Below are 18,501 nucleotides of genomic sequence, written 5' to 3'. Positions count from 1 at the left end.
CCAATCCTGCCACCCAAACCTCAACCACATTTTCCCTGTGAGTTGAAGGACCTGCTTGTAGGGCTGGATGAGGATTAACATCAAACCCGGGATGGAGCGACTGCAGGTTAAGGGCCTACTGAAAGGCCCAGTGGAGTGGAATCACCTCTGGAGTTTATGGGATTTGAACTGGGAATCTTTTGCCAGCACGGATCTTTAGCCTCAGAGCTATCTATCAATCTATCATATAGTGCCTTTTGTATCTATCTATCATCTATCTATCTACTGTATCCATTTGTTATATAGTGCCTTCATATCTGTCTATTTATCATAGAGTGCCTTTTATATCTATCTGTTCTATAGTGCCATTTCTATCTATCTATCTATCTGTCTATCTTTCATATAGTGCCTTTTCTATCTATTATATAGTGCCTTTTATATCTATCTGTCTGTCTATTATATAGTGCCTTTTATATCTATCTGTCTGTCTATCAATATGCAATATTTTGCCACTCCCTGGCTCCATGATAAACAAGAATGTTTTAAAATATGCCACTTCTTTTAACGACTATATTTATTGACTAAGGATGACCCATCTGCTTGCCTGATGTACTCCATAAAGGTGATGCCCACAAACTGATTGCGCTGGACTGCGCTGTGTAACAAGCCCCCGACTGGCCCTTTGCCCCTCACCCTAACCCGTCACACAAGCCTGCCAGGTGGTGTTCTGGTCACTTTGGTCTCCGCTCCCCTACCCCAAACTGAGCCCATATTTAATCTTATTGTGTTATTGTGTTTATCCGTAGAAGGAGGGTTTTGCAGCATGTAAGTTAAATTCACTACCCCGGCTAGAAGGACTTTTAACCAAACCACCCTGCCAGTTTTGCACATTTTGCGAGGCTCTCGTAGTCCTCCAAGGTTCTGCTACGCTGCATTCTGTGAATGAACTGAGATCGATACAATATTGGGCATAGTGATAAGGACTAATTAAAGGGCGACCCAGAACGGCTCCTTAAATCTCAAACTCGGCAGAGCTTTCTTAAAACAGTAAAATTAGGAGACTGGCTTCACTTTTATTTCACCCTGGCTCCTTTTTATTTTTTTCACCCTTATTTCATACATTGTTTCCAGTCTGCCTTTCACAAATGCTTTCCCATATGGGGCATTCAGACCAGGAGAGGAAGTTAATTATTCCAAATAACTGTGCCAGAGCGATCCTCTCATGCTCCCAGGACTGTAGCTGCCAGGAATCGCATAGCCTTCAATCTTTAATGGTTTCCACATGGACATCTGGAGTAAGCAGCCAAGCCTCCCAGTGCAGACAGAAATCTCCAAATTTAGAAGAAATATGAAAATCGTCAAAGGCGGCTTCCTTTGCAAGAGTAAAGCACCCCCCGCCTTCCCCATTTCTCAGGTCGCAGACTAAGGTCACTGTTGGGGGGGGCTGTTTAGCCCAGGCAACCAATCAGATCCCACGGTGGGTTTTCCCAAAAGTGCCACTCCATAGCCTGGCCTGCCTCTGAACGCATATAAGGTAAAAGAAAGCTGGCTGGGCTTGAAAAAGACGTCCCGTCAGGAAAAAAAAAATGTCCCGAATCAGAGGCTTCTTGGTCTGGTCCATTTGGCAGACAGCCCAGTGCAACGGTGCCCCCAGGTGTCTTCACCCTCGACTGCACACCTGGAGCAGACAGGTGGCACAGAAGCAAAGGTAGGTCTCTTTATGGAGGTGTTTTTTTTGTTGCTATCATGTCGCTGGTTTAGCTGTCCACATAAAGACATTAGACATCAGAGAACACAATGTAGGACCTCGAGGTTGGAGGCTTCTCCACCCTACAGGTCTTAGAGGCAGAAGTGTGGGAGAATTAAGGGCACCTACTGCTGCTTTCCTCTCGCTGAAGCAACTGACTTTGTCTGAAAAGTTTCAAATGCTGTGTCTGCAGGTGAATTTTTATTTGTGGACTTTGCACGCTGTCCTGCACATGGTACACTGTCCCCAAGCAAAGGAGGACGAGCCATCAAAGTTAGGGACAAAAGCAAGTGAAACACAAGAGATAAAATGTGCAATCGAGCTTTATTTCATAAAGTGCTCTATGGAAAAACAAGTGAGAACAATTTAAAATGAAAACATTATGATGCAAGGCCATTTCTATACAGTAAGTACGGGTTATACAAATGCTATTTTATTAATCTCTTCCTGGTTTAACATCCTATATTAATGAATTTGATCAAACTGCCATTTATTGGAAATAAAAAAGGATAGGCAATGTTGCCCTCACTCTTTAAATGTATACTCTGCAAATCATCAGCGTGATGCTCCATGAACTGGTGGGTCCATCATCAACAGAAATAAACACGCCTGCCCTTTTAGTTGTGAAGATTTTACAGTCGCGTCTGTTCATGCAAATTCGTGACACACTCGGTCAGCGCAAGCTGTGCTTTAATAAAGGGCGCCATTCAACGCGTTAGAGACGAGCTGCTTTCCTATGCAATGTGAGCAACGAGACGTACAGTTTGAAAGTTCGATTTTTAGATTTAGAGCCTTGACATGTGGACCGCAATAGAAAATGAGGCACTATATAATAAATAGGTAGATAGATATGAAAGGAACTATATAATAGTTGATTGATAGACAGATAGATATGAGAGGAACTATTTAATAGATAGATAAAAAGATGATTGATAGATATGAGAGAAATATAATACTATATAATAGATTGGTAAATGTGAAATGCAATATATAATGAATAAATAGATAGATGATTGATAGATAAAAAAAGGCACTTAATAATAGATATGAGAGGAACTATATAATAGATAAATGTGAAATGCACTATATAATGGATATATAGATAGATAGATAGATAGATAGATAGATAGATAGATAGATAGATATGAAAGGCACTATATAAGAGACAGATGGGGGAAAGGAACTATATAATAGTTGATTGATAGACAGAGAGATATGAGAGGAACTATATAATAGATAGATAAATGGATGATTGATAGATATGAGAGAAATATAATACTATATAATAGATTGGTAAATGTGAAATGCAATATATAATGAATAGATAGATAGATGATTGATAGATAAAAAAGGCACTTAATAATAGATATGAGAGGAACTATATAACAGATAAATGTGAAATGCACTATATAATGGATAGATAGACATAAAAGGCAATATATAATAGATAGATGTGAGAGGAACTATATAATAGATAGATAGATAAATGTGAAATGCACTATATTATGGATAGATAGATAGATATGAAAGACACTAAGATAGATATGAAAGGCACTATGATAGACAGAATGATATAAAAGGCTCTGTATCAGGGGTGTGCAGTGTTGGTCCTGGAGGGCCGCAGTGGCTGCAGGCTTTTGTTCCAACCCCGTTTCTTAATAAGAAGTCAATTATTGCTGATGAAGAAGCACTTATTGCTCAAGTGACATTTTGATGCTTCACTTTAGTGGTCTCGCTTGTTCAGGTTCCCCACCCTTATTTGCTTGTGTCCTTCTTAATGAGCTGCATTCACTGTTAATGGCTCCTTATTAGTAATAAGATACAAACGACAAAGGAGCCAGGAGTTCTCCATCTAACTTGTTTCCATTTACACCTCTGTGTGTGTTCATCATGCACTATCTGGTTTAATATAACACTTAAGAGAAAAATTATCCATTTTAGGTTTCAGATCATTTGGAGGATGTCCTTGGAAAGGAAAAAAAAAATCAATGATATAACAACATTACATTGCAGACTAACAAGCCATACAATTAAATACGGCCTGAGATTGGCAAGGATTGGTTTGTCATTCAGAAATTGGGTTGCAATGAAAGCCTGCAGCCGCTGCGGCTCTCCAGGACCGACACTGCACACCCCTGATACAGAGCCTTTTATATCATTCTGTCTATCATAGTGCCTTTCATATCTATCTTAGTGTCTTTAATATATATATATATATATATATATATATATACATTATATAGTGCATTTCACAAATATTGCCCTGCTCTATAGATAGATAGACACCTTGCTAATCCCAAAGACAATTTCAGGGTTACAGCAGCCTAAATACAGTATACATTTAACATGAAGTGTCATAATCTTAAGTATGCTAGCAAGGTACAGATACACATAAAAGAAAAATAACCTCTAAATAAATGAACAAAGTGCCGGTAACTGCCCGAGTGTAAAGTGGTTAGACATGCACAGTACAGGATGTCAGTCATTGCACATGGCGGGCGTCCTTGTCTGTTGAGATATCTGCCTTGTGTGAAGTGATATTATGGAGAGGTAAGGTGGGCTGACTCCAGATGATCAGTGTACATGAACAGGACTAACTCGGGTGGCCAGCCCCTCCACTTGGTCACACTGCTCCACATCTCTTCATACTCTGCTGAGCAGCGAAAGGAAACGCCTCAGTAAGTTGCGCTCAACGAGACTGTCGTTAGTCTGAGTGACTCCTGAATAACGTCGGCAATGACTTCACTGTCCATAACCTGAATGCTGCACATGCGGCATAAGCTGGAGGAATTGCACAACTATGAGTTTTAAATTTTACGAAATTCAAAGTGAGATTATTGGTGAAATTAAAATGAGAACATTTTTAATTGTAAACGGCACCGCTGTGTGTCTTCACTTGAGCGGAGTGTGTTTTCTGCATTTATTTATTTGTTTAGCTAGTTATACTAGTTAGTTAACAAACCAGGAATCCATCGCACAGATCGTTCTGTGTTGCTGTGAGACTGCGCAGATTTGAAGTTACGTGTTCAGAGTTCCATGAAGACTGAGTGGCCGGGTTTGCCTCTGAGACCTGCTATAGCGCCTCTCACCAAGTGATTTCTCTGTGTGTTTTGGAATACGGGAACACCAAACGTAATCATTCAGTCTGACTGTGACTTGGCATATTTCTGTGTCATGAGACCTGGCAGGGAGTCAGTGGTTGGGTTTAAATGGATGCCCCTGACATGAATGTCGTGCCTGCCATTGTTCAGAGTTCCACAAAGAGTTTAAATGTTTTCCTCTGAGACCTCCTAGAGTTCCTCTCACCGTGAATTAAGGCCCACTTTTCCGATTGATTTCTCTGAATGTGTGTGTGTGTCTCCATCGGCATGTGAGTCTTGGACTTTCGATAACACCAAACGTCTAACTGAGACTCGGCCCACTTATTAGTCTTGTGATGTGCTGGAAGCTAACGTGTGCGTCTCGGCTTTGCTCTACTGAGATAACAAGTCTGCATTTTTGGTATTTCTGCCCCAATTGCATCACAATTAGTTAAGAAGAAGATCATTTTTTTTTAAGCAGGATGTGATTCTTCCATTTTGTTCCACATGCTAAAATACCGTCTGTGAGTGTTACGTGACAGGGGTGTCCAGCTCCACTCCTGAGGGGGGCCGCAGTGGCTGCAGGCTGCAGCTCTTCCTTCCTGCCACTTTCTTCATCAGTGATCGATTTCTGCCGTTAATTGACTTCTTTTCCCTTCCTTTTAATTGCCTTGTTTTTTGAGACTCTCTCGTCACAATTGCTTCTTTATGTCCTTAAATGGCAGCCAAACAGAGCTGAGAGGTGAAGTGAGCCAACACGTGACCAGCTAAGTCGAGGCCTCAATGCCAACCAATTCCACTCCAGCCAGTCTCTTCATTTGAAGCCGATCCTTGACGTTAAATAAACGCGTTCTTTAATTCCATGGCCTGTTGCTGCTCAGACTTTGCCAAAGGGCACCATGAAAGGGTTTTGTGGGCCTGAGCAGATCAGACATTCCTGAGGCCTTCGCCTTTCTTTATTTTCAGATGTAAGATGGACACGGGTTAGCCAGTCCTGTGTTGCCTCAATTGTATCTCATTTTTGTTTGACTGCTAATGAAGGGAAAATAAAAAATAATGAAGGGGTCCGACTCCAAAGAGTCAATTAACAGCAAAAACTGGTCACAAATTAACAAAAGGGTTAGAATGAAAACCTGCAGCCCTCCAGGACCAGAGATGGAGACCCTTACTTTGAGGAATGTTTTGGTCTGAATTCACCAACTACTCCAGGCAGACTAAGTGACCTGGTCTGGTGGCACACGGGGGGGCATTGAATCTGTGACTTTGACGAAGTGTCTTTCATTGTCAGGGTACTTTATACAGTATGTGCATTAAAATTGCTTTATTTTTGTACCACGCGAGTTCTGGTGGATTAAAAGACTCACCCGAGTGGCTGATTCTCTGTGCCCGAGGCTTCCTATAATGACGTCCATATTGTATACTACCCAGGGCTCTGATCAAGCACAGCATAACATCTTCTAGCAGATTAGGTGACTCACAAAGGAAAGGAACTGGTCCCCCTGTGAAGCTGTATAGTGCCTTCCATAGTGAACGCTCACTTTTCAAATCAATTGCAGTTGTTTGTTTTTACAACGGGAGCACTGACAAGTCAAGCAGGGAGTCAGCTGGGAATAGAAGAGGCGGCCATCATCTCCGTCACTACACTACACTGGCCTTTACTGAGCTGCTGCTGAACTCGTCTGCTTCTGCGTCTCATCAGTTTACTTATTTGGCTGACACTATCATCCAAGGTGACTTCTATGATACAATTGGTGACATTTCTACTCCGTCCTTCTAAATTTTTTATTTTTATATTGTATTGAGGATTTGTTCTGTTCTGTGTATTGTATTATATTGTATTGACCCCCTTCTTTTTGACACTCGCTGTACTCCCAACCTACCTGGAAAGGGGTCTCTCTTTGAACCGCCTTTCCCAAGGTTTCTTCCATTGTTTCCCTACAAAGATTTTTTTTGGGGGGGGGGGAGTTTTTCCTTGTCTTCTTAGAGAGTCAAGGCTGGGGGGCTGTCAAGAATGGCAGGCAGGGCCTGTTAAAGCCCATTGTGGCACTTCTTGTGTGATTTCGGGCTACACAAAAATCAATTGTATTGTATTGTATTTCTTTGGGTTTTCCCATTGGAGCACAGGCAGGTCACGTGACCTGCTCAGGGTCACACAGTGTGAGCAGCGGGATTTGAACCCACAGCCTTCACCACTACGCCACACGTATAACACTGCCCATGTATAACCGATTCATCTCCTCTATACCTGGCATACAGCAGCACAACCACCATGTTGATCTGAGGCAAGTCGTGAGAGTACAGTGAAAACTCGGCACTTGACGGCTTCATTTCATGTTGACCTCTAGTAGTAGAAGTAGTGTCACTATTACCAAAGGTGGACAGATAACCCAATTAAACTAAAGAAAGATTTTTGCCATAACTGGAGCGGAGTAAGAGAGCGGCCATTCGTACCTCCTGACAGGACCGTGAGCCGAACATGTCACGCATTGGGTTTGCTTTTTAGTTGGATTGTTCCTCGAATTGTTTCACGCCTCTGGGAATTAACCTGTCAACAGCGAATGCGTCTATTAACGTGCCTGTCTGTACTCTCCATTGTGCAGCATTTACTATTTGACGTGTCCATTGTGCCATCTGTTGACTGGGGCTTCAGCTCAGCTCTGCTCACTTTGTTGCTAGTCTTTTAGACTCTAAGACCCTAATGTCTCGTTCCTCCATTCGTCCTGTAATGTAACTTCTTTAAACGTTAACTCTGCCATACGTCTTTTGACTTGGTTATGTTATTCTACTGCACAAAACAGCGTATGGAGATATATAGAGATAGGCTACTCTGCTTACTGTACAGTATTCAGCATACATGGCTGGTCACAGCACGAGGGGGCTGCTCAGCGTCTGTGTGTGGAACTGCCGGCCCTCCTTGTGTCCATGTAGTTGGTTTTTTTTCTTTGCACGCCCCACTGCCGTAACCAGTCGTTTATGGGGGAGAAGAGAAAGCTTTAGATTCGTCAAAAATGTCGGTCTCCGGTTCACAACAGATCTCGACGTTTTAGGGACCTCTGATACCAAAACAATTGATATGTCAATGATGGGTGTTTTTTGTGTGTCACCGATTCTTGAGGACAGTTGAGAGCTAAAATGGGTGGAAGGAAAAATACCAAACTCGAAATGTAAGCCTGTTACGAGATGTCGATGTGCTGATTAGTTTATGAGCCAAACCGTGAAAGAGAAAGAGTCACTCGAGAGCAACCCTCAAATACCGGAATGCTGCAGTTTAACTGTCAATTGCTATCATAATGACCAACTTCATGATGAGAAAGCTCAACATCAGGGCAGTAAATAATTATTGAAATGTTACTGAATATTTCAGGTAACTTGGTCTCTAAGGCCGCAAAGCCTACTGACGCTCACGTCTGAATTTTTGCGCTAATACCTCATCTATTTCTGGTTATTTGGTGGCTTGATTTGGGCGCCAGTGCATACGGTGGACTGATGTTCTGCAAAGCCCGCTTTCTGCCCTTTGCCTTTGTTACTGTGAACCGGAATAAGTGGGACAGAAGAGAAATTCCACCAGGCTGTGTCCGCTCAGCAGTCCCTTCACCGCACAGATCAAGCCATCGCATTGAGAGAGAAATTGAGTCTCCTTAAAATGTTCATCCGTCTGCTTCAAATTGCATGGCAGTGCTGCTGATTTGTGTGAGTCGCCATCGGGCTGCCTGTTGGTTTAGTTGCTTACAGAGCTGTTTGGGTTTGTGTGAGGGTAGCCATGGAAGAGGGTACAGAAGATCACGGCACTCCTTTTAAATAAGTGTGGGGTCTTTTGTTTAGTTTGATTGTTGCTCGTGACATCTTATGCACCATGTTCCCATGCAGGTAGTAGCTATAAGCCTTACCTTTAGCAGATGTGAAATGTGACTTTATAATTTATATATTCTAAATTATATAAAAGTTTATAATAGGTGTGCAAATAAGAACATTTGTATTGAACAACAAAAAAAAAAATAAAAGCTACCAAAAGCAGGAATTGACTGTACATAGTCCTTTAAAACATCACATTTAGTGTCTACAAAAGTTTATGAATATTGTTTAGGGGTGGCATGCTGGGATTGGCTCCAGCAGACCCCCGTAACCCTGTAGTTAGGATAGACTGAGTTGGATAATGACTGACTGACTGACTGACTGACTAATTAGCAACATTTTACAATACATTGCATTAATGCCTCCTTAACAAACATGATATATTGCTTCGAAGATTATTAATTAGTTCAAATAATTTATTTTATTATAATTTATATTAATAACTTTTAACAAACATTATCTAATAATTACGGATTATATACGGTGATTATGGATTCATTCACATACTGTACATTGAAATATTTATTATATTATAATTCATGTATTGCTAATATTTTATAATAACTTGCATTATTTTGTCCCTAACAAACACTATATACTGCTTAGTTGACTATTAAGTAGTTCACTTACATTCAAGTAGTTACTATATTACAATTTATATATTATTTTATAATAAATGCATTTCATATTTTGTAATAAATTTCATTGTTTTGGCCTTAACAAACGGTATATACTGCTTAGCTGATTATTTATTAATAAGTCCACATACTGTAAATTCAAATAGTTATGTTCTAACTCCTATATTGGTAATATGTTATAATACATTTCATACTGCTTATCAAATTATTTATTAGTTCACAAACTGTACATTTGAATAGTTATTATATAATAACTCGTAAATACTGGTAATAGTTGATCATAAATGTCATTATTGGGCTGTTAACAAACGTTACGTAACACTTAACAGATAATCGTTCATGAACACTGAAGTACTTGTAAATGGTCATCCCTATGCTGCTAACCCTTTAGGGGGGCACAGAGGTGGTGCCGCCCCCCTGCAATAAGGAGACTGATGGGCCAAAATGTCCAATCTATCTGTTTAAAAAGCCTACAACACAGCAAAGTGAGCAGACCGTGAAGGGGTCTGAATACTTTGTAAGCCCACTGTTAAGAGACATCGGTTTCCTTACCATCTGTAACTCTGAAGATTATTCAGATTTCATCACAGACAAAGACCTGATTTCTTTCCCATCATGCAGCAGTCCTGCTCAGTGTTCATGCACTGTGGGAGACGGGAGGTCTGCGTGGGGCTGCACATTAATGAAATCCCACCATGTCCTACTAAGGCTGTTTAATCCCATTCAGGGTCACCACATTGACCTTTTTGAGGGATCCCGGTTCATCCCATGGCCAAGAGTTGCCAGTTGTCATAACTGGCACATTTTTTGATGAGGCCTGAAATACACAAAGAGAAGCCCAGGCAGACATGCAGTGTCCTGGAGATGCTGACCACTGCGCCGCCGTGCAGTTCTCCGTATGAAACTGGTTAGCGAAGACCCCACTGGTGAATTCCCAGTAGAGGCTCACATCGCCAACCTCAGGACGCAGTGTGTTTTAGGCTGACCCAAGCCTGAGGGTCAAGTGTTGTGAGAGCACCGGCGTTTCAATGGACAAACCGACAATAAAAACCCTGATCTCCTGTGGCGTGCGTCACCTGTACTGAGCATTTATCGAGAATTTCTCCTTCCGATTCATTGGGCTTAGGGTATTTTCCGAGATTTTTAAGACAAAAACGCACATATGGTTTATGTCCATAAAGTGACTTTTTTAATGCATTCTCGAAGCGGATGACCCCTCCATGACACTTAACTCATTAAAAACACAAATACAGATTTTCTTTCAGACATTTGTTTCCTTTCCAGCCGTTCAGTTGTGATTTGTGTGCAAATGTATTTTCGTTAGTAGCTTTTGGTGCTGCACCGTTCTCAGTAGACGTTATCTGTAGACCTCCTCCTTCCAGCTAGGCAGCAGATGTGGCCAGCTGTTGGGACAGAAATATCCACCTCCTGTGAAAGAATGCGTTTAACGTTTAAATCACATAAAAAGTGCTGACAAGTAGCGTGAGAGCTCATATCAGCAAATGAAGCGGCGGCTTAAGGAAGAAGTTTGACCAGTAAAGCTCGGTGCGTGAGAGTCAACGGTGGACCATCTCTGGCCCGCTTGGCTTTGCCGTTCGTGTTAATACAGCTGATCGCAGGAGGTGCAGTGTAGTGGTTCAGGTGGAGGGGGGTTCAAATCCTGCTGCTGACGCCGTGTGACCCTGAGGAAGTCTGCGCTCCACCACAAAAGAGATGTCGCCACTTGTGTCTCAAATGTTGCAAGTGATCATGGGTAAAAGTGTCAGCCAAGTAATAATATCTCCCCAGGTCAATGCACCACGTCTTAAAAAGAACATTTTTCATTTCATTAAGTTTGAACTGAAACAGACTTCGAGGTTAAACAAGAGATAACAACCCATGGATGTTGGAAGCTCGCATAAGCAGTCACTAAATGAAAGCCCGTCTCATGTCCGCCCCCCTCAGCCACTCTACTTGTAAAAATATATTCGTTATTATTTGCCATCCTGACGCACGCAGCACGGCTTACGGAGTGTGATAAGACAACAGCTCAAGGTGGCAGCAGCACGTACCCAGCTAAAACAAATGGCCGCTCCACGGCCTCTCCAGCATTTCCCTTATAAGGAATCTCTCTATCTCGAGGCACCCGGCTCGCCTTTTAGATGGTTTGTGTTAAAAGTTCTGTGACGCTTGCCTGCTTTCCCATGACCCCATGCTACCCCTCAGCGGTCAAGGGTCTCTCCCTGTGCGCAGCTCTGCCCGTCATTCCCGTTCTCTCCCAAGAATGATAAAGAGTTCGTTCCCAGGGATCATTTCACAGGATTTGGTTGGACGTTCTTCCCAAGAAGCCAGATTAGCAGAGGTCATCTCCATGAATCCCCTCCACCGGCTCCCCAGAGGGAGGAAACACTTCTAGTCATGAATTGAATTCAGAAATGACTGTGTGAAACGGGTGTGATTTTTTTTTCCATAAAGATTAGATAAATAAATAGATATTATTTATTAGATTAATATATAGATAGATTTAATAGATTAGATAAATCTAAAAGGGATTTTTTACATCTTGTAAAGTGTAACAGTGTGATTCACTCTTTATGCTGTAGCACCTTTCACACTTGGCCTAGGAGGTCACATTACTGTATAAAATGAAACATCAGCAACCAAAGACGAGGCTGAGTGACAACCGCCATACAGCTATTATTATTAATGGAGTCCATCGATGTCTAAACCTGGCAAATGTCTATGAGGAATCATAAGAACATAAGAAGTTTGACCAACACGAGGAGACCATTCAATCCATCAAGCCCCTTTGTGTAGCTAATAGCCAAGCTGTCCCCAATATCTCACCCAGGCCCTTCTTAAAGGTTGTCGAGGTTTCTGCTTCAACGTCATGTCTCAGTAGTTTGTTCCAGATTCCCACAACTCTTTGCGTAAAGAAGTGCTTCCTGGCTTCAGTTTTAAATGCATTTCCTCTTCATTTCCACTGATGTCCTCGAGTATGTTATCAACCATGCTGTTGAAAGATTGCAACTGGATTTTCTTTATCATTGCCATTGAGGATTTTGAAGACGTGCATTAGGTCCCCATGCAGACTAAAAAGATGTCATTCTCGGAGGACGCGTCCTCAAGTCCTGCAGTACATGTGGTTGCTTTCCTCTGCACAGCTTCAAGTGCTGCTATGTCTTTCTTGTAGCGTGGTGACCAGAACTGCACACAGTACTCCAGACGAGGTCTCACTAGTGCGGCCCTCGATTTATAGTCAACGGTTCTCACAATATAACCTAACATTTTATTGTCCTTTGCTAAGATGTTGTGTCAACATAAACCCCTAAATCCTTTCCAGAGGTTGCCTCCTGCATGACGGTGTCTCCCATCTTGTATTTATAATTGCGTTCCTATTGCCCACGTGTAGCACTTTGCACTTTTCCACATTAAACTCCATTTTCCAGGTGTTGTCGCACTTTCAAAGCTTGTCGGGGTCTTTCTGGCCTGATTCTGCTGCCCCCAGCTTCTAGTTTTAGAATGAATCCTTGTATCAAAGGCTTTTTAAATCAAAGTGAATAGAGGCAGTAAGGGTCAGGGGGGCAGGAAGTAACCCAAGATGGGGTACCGGACCATCATAAGGTACACCCACATGAGTTTATCAAAATGTCTTTGGACTGCAGGGGGAAACTGACGTCCTTTGTCCATCTTTACCCCCAGCCGTTTGACTACCAGGCTACTAGCGTTTAATGGCCTAACTGATCGTGGCAAGAACTTCAGAAGTTGTGGTTGAGTTCAGATTATGAAGATTATAAAACTTACCTGACCATTTCTTAGTCCCATGTTTCTTATTAGAATTTAATTCAGGGTCCCAGTACCTCGCCTCTTTGAAGCTGTTGACCCCCAAAACAAGGCATCTGATACTCATCACTGATGTCAAATGAACGTGTACATTCCTAGCATACTGTAGGGAGAGACATTTTGGAACACAGGGCTCCACCGTTTCTAATTCGGCAAAGTCAGATTCCCATTTTAGAATTCCCCAAAGGCCCTCTGATACTCTTTTTGTTATTGATGTGTTCTAAATATTTCCGATGAGAAAAGCACTGGAAAAATAATGCCATAGGAATTTGCCCTGTAATGTCAGAATTTGGTTTTGGAATTGATGCGGTGGGCAGTCCCAACATAACCGTCTCAGATTTCAGCTTTCTAGCCAAGACAATCTATTTATCTATCCATTTTCTAAATTTGCTCAGTCTATGTAAGTATCAAAGAGATGATGAGCCTGAGGTGACAGCATCTGTGAATGGGCCACCAGTCCGTCACAGGGCACAGATTAAAATAAAATGATAATTTGATTTAGATTCCTTAGAGATAAGATGAGGAGAGCAGGCATTCGAGTAGAGCTGCTGCTCCTCGGCCTCGCACAGAGCCAGTTGACATGGTCCTGACATCAGATTAGGACGCCTCACAGGAGGCGTTACAGGCATGTCCAACTAGGAGGAGACCTCGGGGCACATCTCGGACCCCTCAGCTGGCCTGGGAATGCCTCAGTATGCCCCCCGGAGGAATTGGAGGAAGTAGCAAGGAAAAGGGACATCTGGTCATCTTTATTTAGACCACTGACCCAGCGGCCTGGAACAGGATAAGCAGTTAAAAATGGATTTAGATTCAGCCGATTTTAGATTTTCACATAAAAAATTTTTGGAAACGGAGAAAACTCAGGTAGAAATGGGACCACCCACAAAGAGAGCAGGCCAAGATTCCAACCCTTGAGGTGGCACTACCGAGTATAGCATTGTGCTGCCTACATGGACGTTACAAGCGAAACAGCCAAGCCCATACTATCCCAGGTAAACCTTCATCACTAATGTCTCCCTCTCATTGTTCCACTTTCTAATCTTGAAATGATTGCCCTGCCATCATGACACATTCATTCTCCATGGTGCTAATCCTGGTGGTTTTTTGAACCACCTAAAGAGGAATTTCAAACTATGGCTCTCCACAGCCTGACCTTTACCGCTCCAGGTCAGACTTCTCAGAAAAGTTATGAACTGACATCAACTTATGCAAAACGACTCTAAACCGAGCGACCTTTGAGTATGAATTGAGGGGTGTTACGCTCAGACGATATGCACGAGCACTAGTGAGACCCCCTCTGGAGGACTGCGTGAAGCTCTGCTCACCACACTACAAAACATCGGGACCTCCACCTTCTCGTATACTCAGATATGGGGATGGATATTTGAGAAGTAAACTGCGAGACAATGATTATATGCAGAACTAAAGTTCAGTAAATCAGGAAGGATAGTCGCCTGGAAAACCCACACAAATCGCTCCAGGAACTCCTGTCTTCCTAGTGCCATATGACTTTTCAATAAGAAATATCGGAGATAATGATTAAGGTTTTGATATATATCCTGTAACCTTTTTTTATCTAAATATGTATTATCTAACTGCCTTACCTTAACCTTTCTTGTTTCTCTTTGTCTGTTTTATTTCATTCTGTCTGTTATTAGATGCAACTGAGAAGGCAAATTTCATGTTTTCTTGTGTAAACATGACTAAATAAAGAAACCTTAAACCTTATATTTACTGTATATATTATGTACATTAAAGAACCATCAACAACAATTCAAATAAATAATATATTGAACAATTATTATAAAAGTAAAGTCAAGTAAATCAGACTGTACAGCTGCATGAATAAAAGCTAAAGTACCACTTCCGGTTAGTGGAAATAGCCCAAAAGTTGATAGAAACCTACGTTTCATACGTAATACTTGCATGCAAAATTTGGTTGACCGAAGTAAAAGCGTACTCAAGTTATTGTGTTCACAACACACACACACACACACACACACACACACACACACACGTAATGCCAAAAATGGTATTTTCACACTCAGTAAGGTCTAAAACATCGAGATTCATCAAAATCTCGAAATGAAGTTTTTGGAGGATTCCAATACTTTCCCTACACTTCGGATATACAGGAAAGTCAGGGAGGTCTAAAACATCGAGATTCATCAAAATCTCGACATCGAATCTTTGGACAATTACAATACTTTCCCTATATTTTGTATACGAGAAAGTAAAGAAGTAAGAAAGCATTTATAAGATGTGCACCAAGTGCATCCTGGGACTTGAGGACATGTCCTACTGTGACAGACTCAAGCAGAGGAGAGCGGCATGGAGGCCTAATCCAGGTCTTTAAAATCCTCATTGAAAGGCAGAATTCTTTCAGTTTAAGGGTGAGTTACGTACTCGAGGACATCGGTGGAAATTAACAGGAAGGTGCATTTAGGACTGAAGCCAGGGAGAACTTCTTTATGCAGAGAGCTGTGGGACTCTGGAACAAACTACTGAGACATGGAGTTGAAGCGGAAATCTCGACAACCTTTAAGAAGGAGCTGCATGAGATCAGCTTAGCTAATAGCTAAACAAAAGAGACAAATGGATGGATTGGTCTTCTTTCTTATGTAAAAAGGTCAGAAAGCCAAGTCAGCCCAGTCATTTTGATCACAACCCCTTCCCAGACATTCAGTCCATTTTTAGTTTTTCCATTCCTGCAATCCCACAATTCAACAAATATTCATTTGGCCTTGTGGTGCCCCGATGTCCGTCTGTGAAGCTCCTCAGGCCCCATCATGGGTTACAAACCCAGCTCTAGTCTGCCGCCCTTAAAGCTGCTGAAACTTAACCCGGCGGCCATTGTTTCATCCTGGACGTCTTCTTCTTTTGACTTTCCTGTCTGTTGCTTGCTGCTCTATTATTTGATGCGTCGTCTTGTGTGATTTGATTTGCTCTGAAAAAGCACTTTGGGATCTCTGAAAGGTGATGCCCATCTGCAGTATAGAATGTCTTTATTCTGTGGGATATTTGTTAATCAAATAAAGCACTTCCTGACAAGCTAATAAGCTGACATTTGAGATGGGGATAGACAAAGTACTGAAATTAAGCTGATAAATCCAGAAAGCCGGATGCCCCATAATGCAATGAAGCCTCAGGCCCCAAGATTATCAGGAAACACAAAAGTGTGCAAAAACTCAGTAAAACTGAGAATGGCGCTTAACCTCAATGTGATTTTGGCTTCCCAACAGCAAAGGATCTGCATGCTGGGGAGCCAAAGCTCACTGACTTACTAGGCTGACGTTTCTTATCCAAGCTGACTGCTGACATTTCTTTTGTTCATTCAAATAAGAGCACAAGTGGGTGAAGTGACCTGCTCGTGGTCGCACAGTCTGAACCCACAACCTGCAAAGCCTTCATCACTTTGCCACTCTGCGGTTCTTTAAGTGTGAAAATACTACTTTTTCAAAGTTATAAAAGGTTGAGTGACCATTGACACCATCATTGATTTTACCATTGGTGTGAACTTTGCATGAGCTCAGTTCAATATCAGCAGCCTTACTGCTGGCAAAATGTCAATGGGTGGGTAACAGGTGCCCAAAAACACTTATCATATTTCATATTCATGCCACAGGACGCCAATCACTGGCAGTTTTATTGTGACCAGGTGACAAATAAGACAATTGCAGCCTTTTATTCCATGAAAAAGTAAAGTTCCTGGAAACAAACAGTGGAACATTATGTCTGGTGCAGAGAGCCCTTATTACTATTACAAAATAAAAGGGCATTTATTCACTTATCTTCTTAAGAGTTCCTTTTTTTAATGAATGCTGATTAACAGTAATTATAGTTTAAAATGTTGACATAAAATTTAAAAATGGACAATAATGGCATTTTGCACCTTGGTGGCATAAAATGCAAGTTATTACAGCAGTAGACATAAAGAGCACAAATATATGCATAATAAGAATTAACATAATATATATTATGAGTGCCATGCTGGATGGTCTGGCATCCCTACCGAAATAAAAGCTGGTTCCTGGCCAGGAAAAGAGTCTGTAATGAGAGCAGAGGGATGGACTGGCATCCAGACTGGGATTGAAATGGGTTCATTGCCAGGAAGGGAGGCCATAATGGAAGGATGACGGTGAACTGGCATTACGGATTGGGATGGGTGTTGATTCCTTGCATTGGAAGGACAGTGGGTGACTGCTTCCTGGGGCTGTGTTCTTCCTCTATGCAAACAATGGCAGCATCACACTGGTGGAACTCCCATATGGATACCCACAGGGCAGTCTGAGAATGGCAGTCCTGTAGAACAGCCCTTTTGGGGTTCTCGGGTGCCACTAGGGGGAGCTGCAGGGAAACATTACACCTTCGTTAAAGAGATTTGGCCTGACCCGGAAGTGTTTTTGATGTGCAAGTCTGTGACACCAGAAATATTCCCATGTCTGGCATAAAAGAAGCTGGTTTTACTACCTCATTAGTCAGAGCTGGGAGGAGGTGGATGTGTCTTTCTGGGAAGTGTGGAAAGAAATAACGAGAGGAAAAGCATGTTGTTATACTGTGTTGTGTGGACGTGAGGATTTGGAAGCCTGTTAAGGTATTGTTGTATATAATAACATCTTGTATTTGAACCTGGGACTGTGTTTGTGTAGTTGTGTTTGGAATTTGGGGGGTGCTGCTAGCGTCCCCTAGTGGTCACAGTGGATTTGTGCCTTGCTTTTTTGTGCTGCTGTAATCCTGCAGTTTTCTTCAGGATTAATAAATCTATCTATCTATCTATCTATCTATCTATCTATCTATCTATCTATGGTGCCATTCATATCTATCTATCTATCTATCTATCTATTAGTTATGTAGTGCCTTTCATATCTATTTATGTTTTATAGCGCCTTTCATATCTATCTATCTATCTATCTATCTACGTTTTATAGCACCTTTCATATCTATCTATCTATCTATCTATGTTTTATAACGCCTTTCATATCTATCTATCTATCTATCTATCTATCTATCTATTAGTTATATAGCGCCTTTCATATCTATTTATGTTTTATAGCGCCTTTCATATCTATCTATCTATCTATCTATCTACGTTTTATAGCACCTTTCATATCTATCTATCTATCTATCTATCTATGTATCTATCTATCTATCTATCTATCTATGTTTTATAGCACCTTTCATATCTATCTATCTGTCTATTAGTTATATAGTGCCTCTCATTTCTGTCTGTCTATCTATCTATGTTTTGTAGTGCCTCTCATTTCTGTCTGTCTATCTATCTATGTTTTGTAGCACCTTTCACATCTATCTATCTATCTATCTATCTATCTATCTATCTATCTATCTATCATATAGCACCTTTCATATATATCTATTTGTCTAC

The 18,501-nt window shown here is 41.5% G+C and overlaps 1 long non-coding RNA gene across 2 annotated transcripts in view; it reads left to right on the top strand.

Moving 5' to 3' along the window:
• Positions 1–1,521: 1,521 nt before the first annotated feature.
• Positions 1,522–18,501, top strand: part of LOC120542328 — an 81,004-nt gene continuing 64,024 nt past the window's right edge. For both annotated transcript variants that reach the window (XR_005636175.1, XR_005636176.1), the window contains exon 1: positions 1,522–1,687. This is a non-coding gene — a long non-coding RNA (uncharacterized LOC120542328). The remainder of the gene's footprint in view (positions 1,688–18,501) is intronic.

Source organism: Polypterus senegalus, chromosome 13 (assembly GCF_016835505.1).
Source record: "Polypterus senegalus isolate Bchr_013 chromosome 13, ASM1683550v1, whole genome shotgun sequence".
NCBI classification, from domain to species: Eukaryota; Metazoa; Chordata; class Cladistia; order Polypteriformes; family Polypteridae; genus Polypterus; species Polypterus senegalus.
This window is presented reverse-complemented; position numbering and strand designations above follow the sequence as displayed.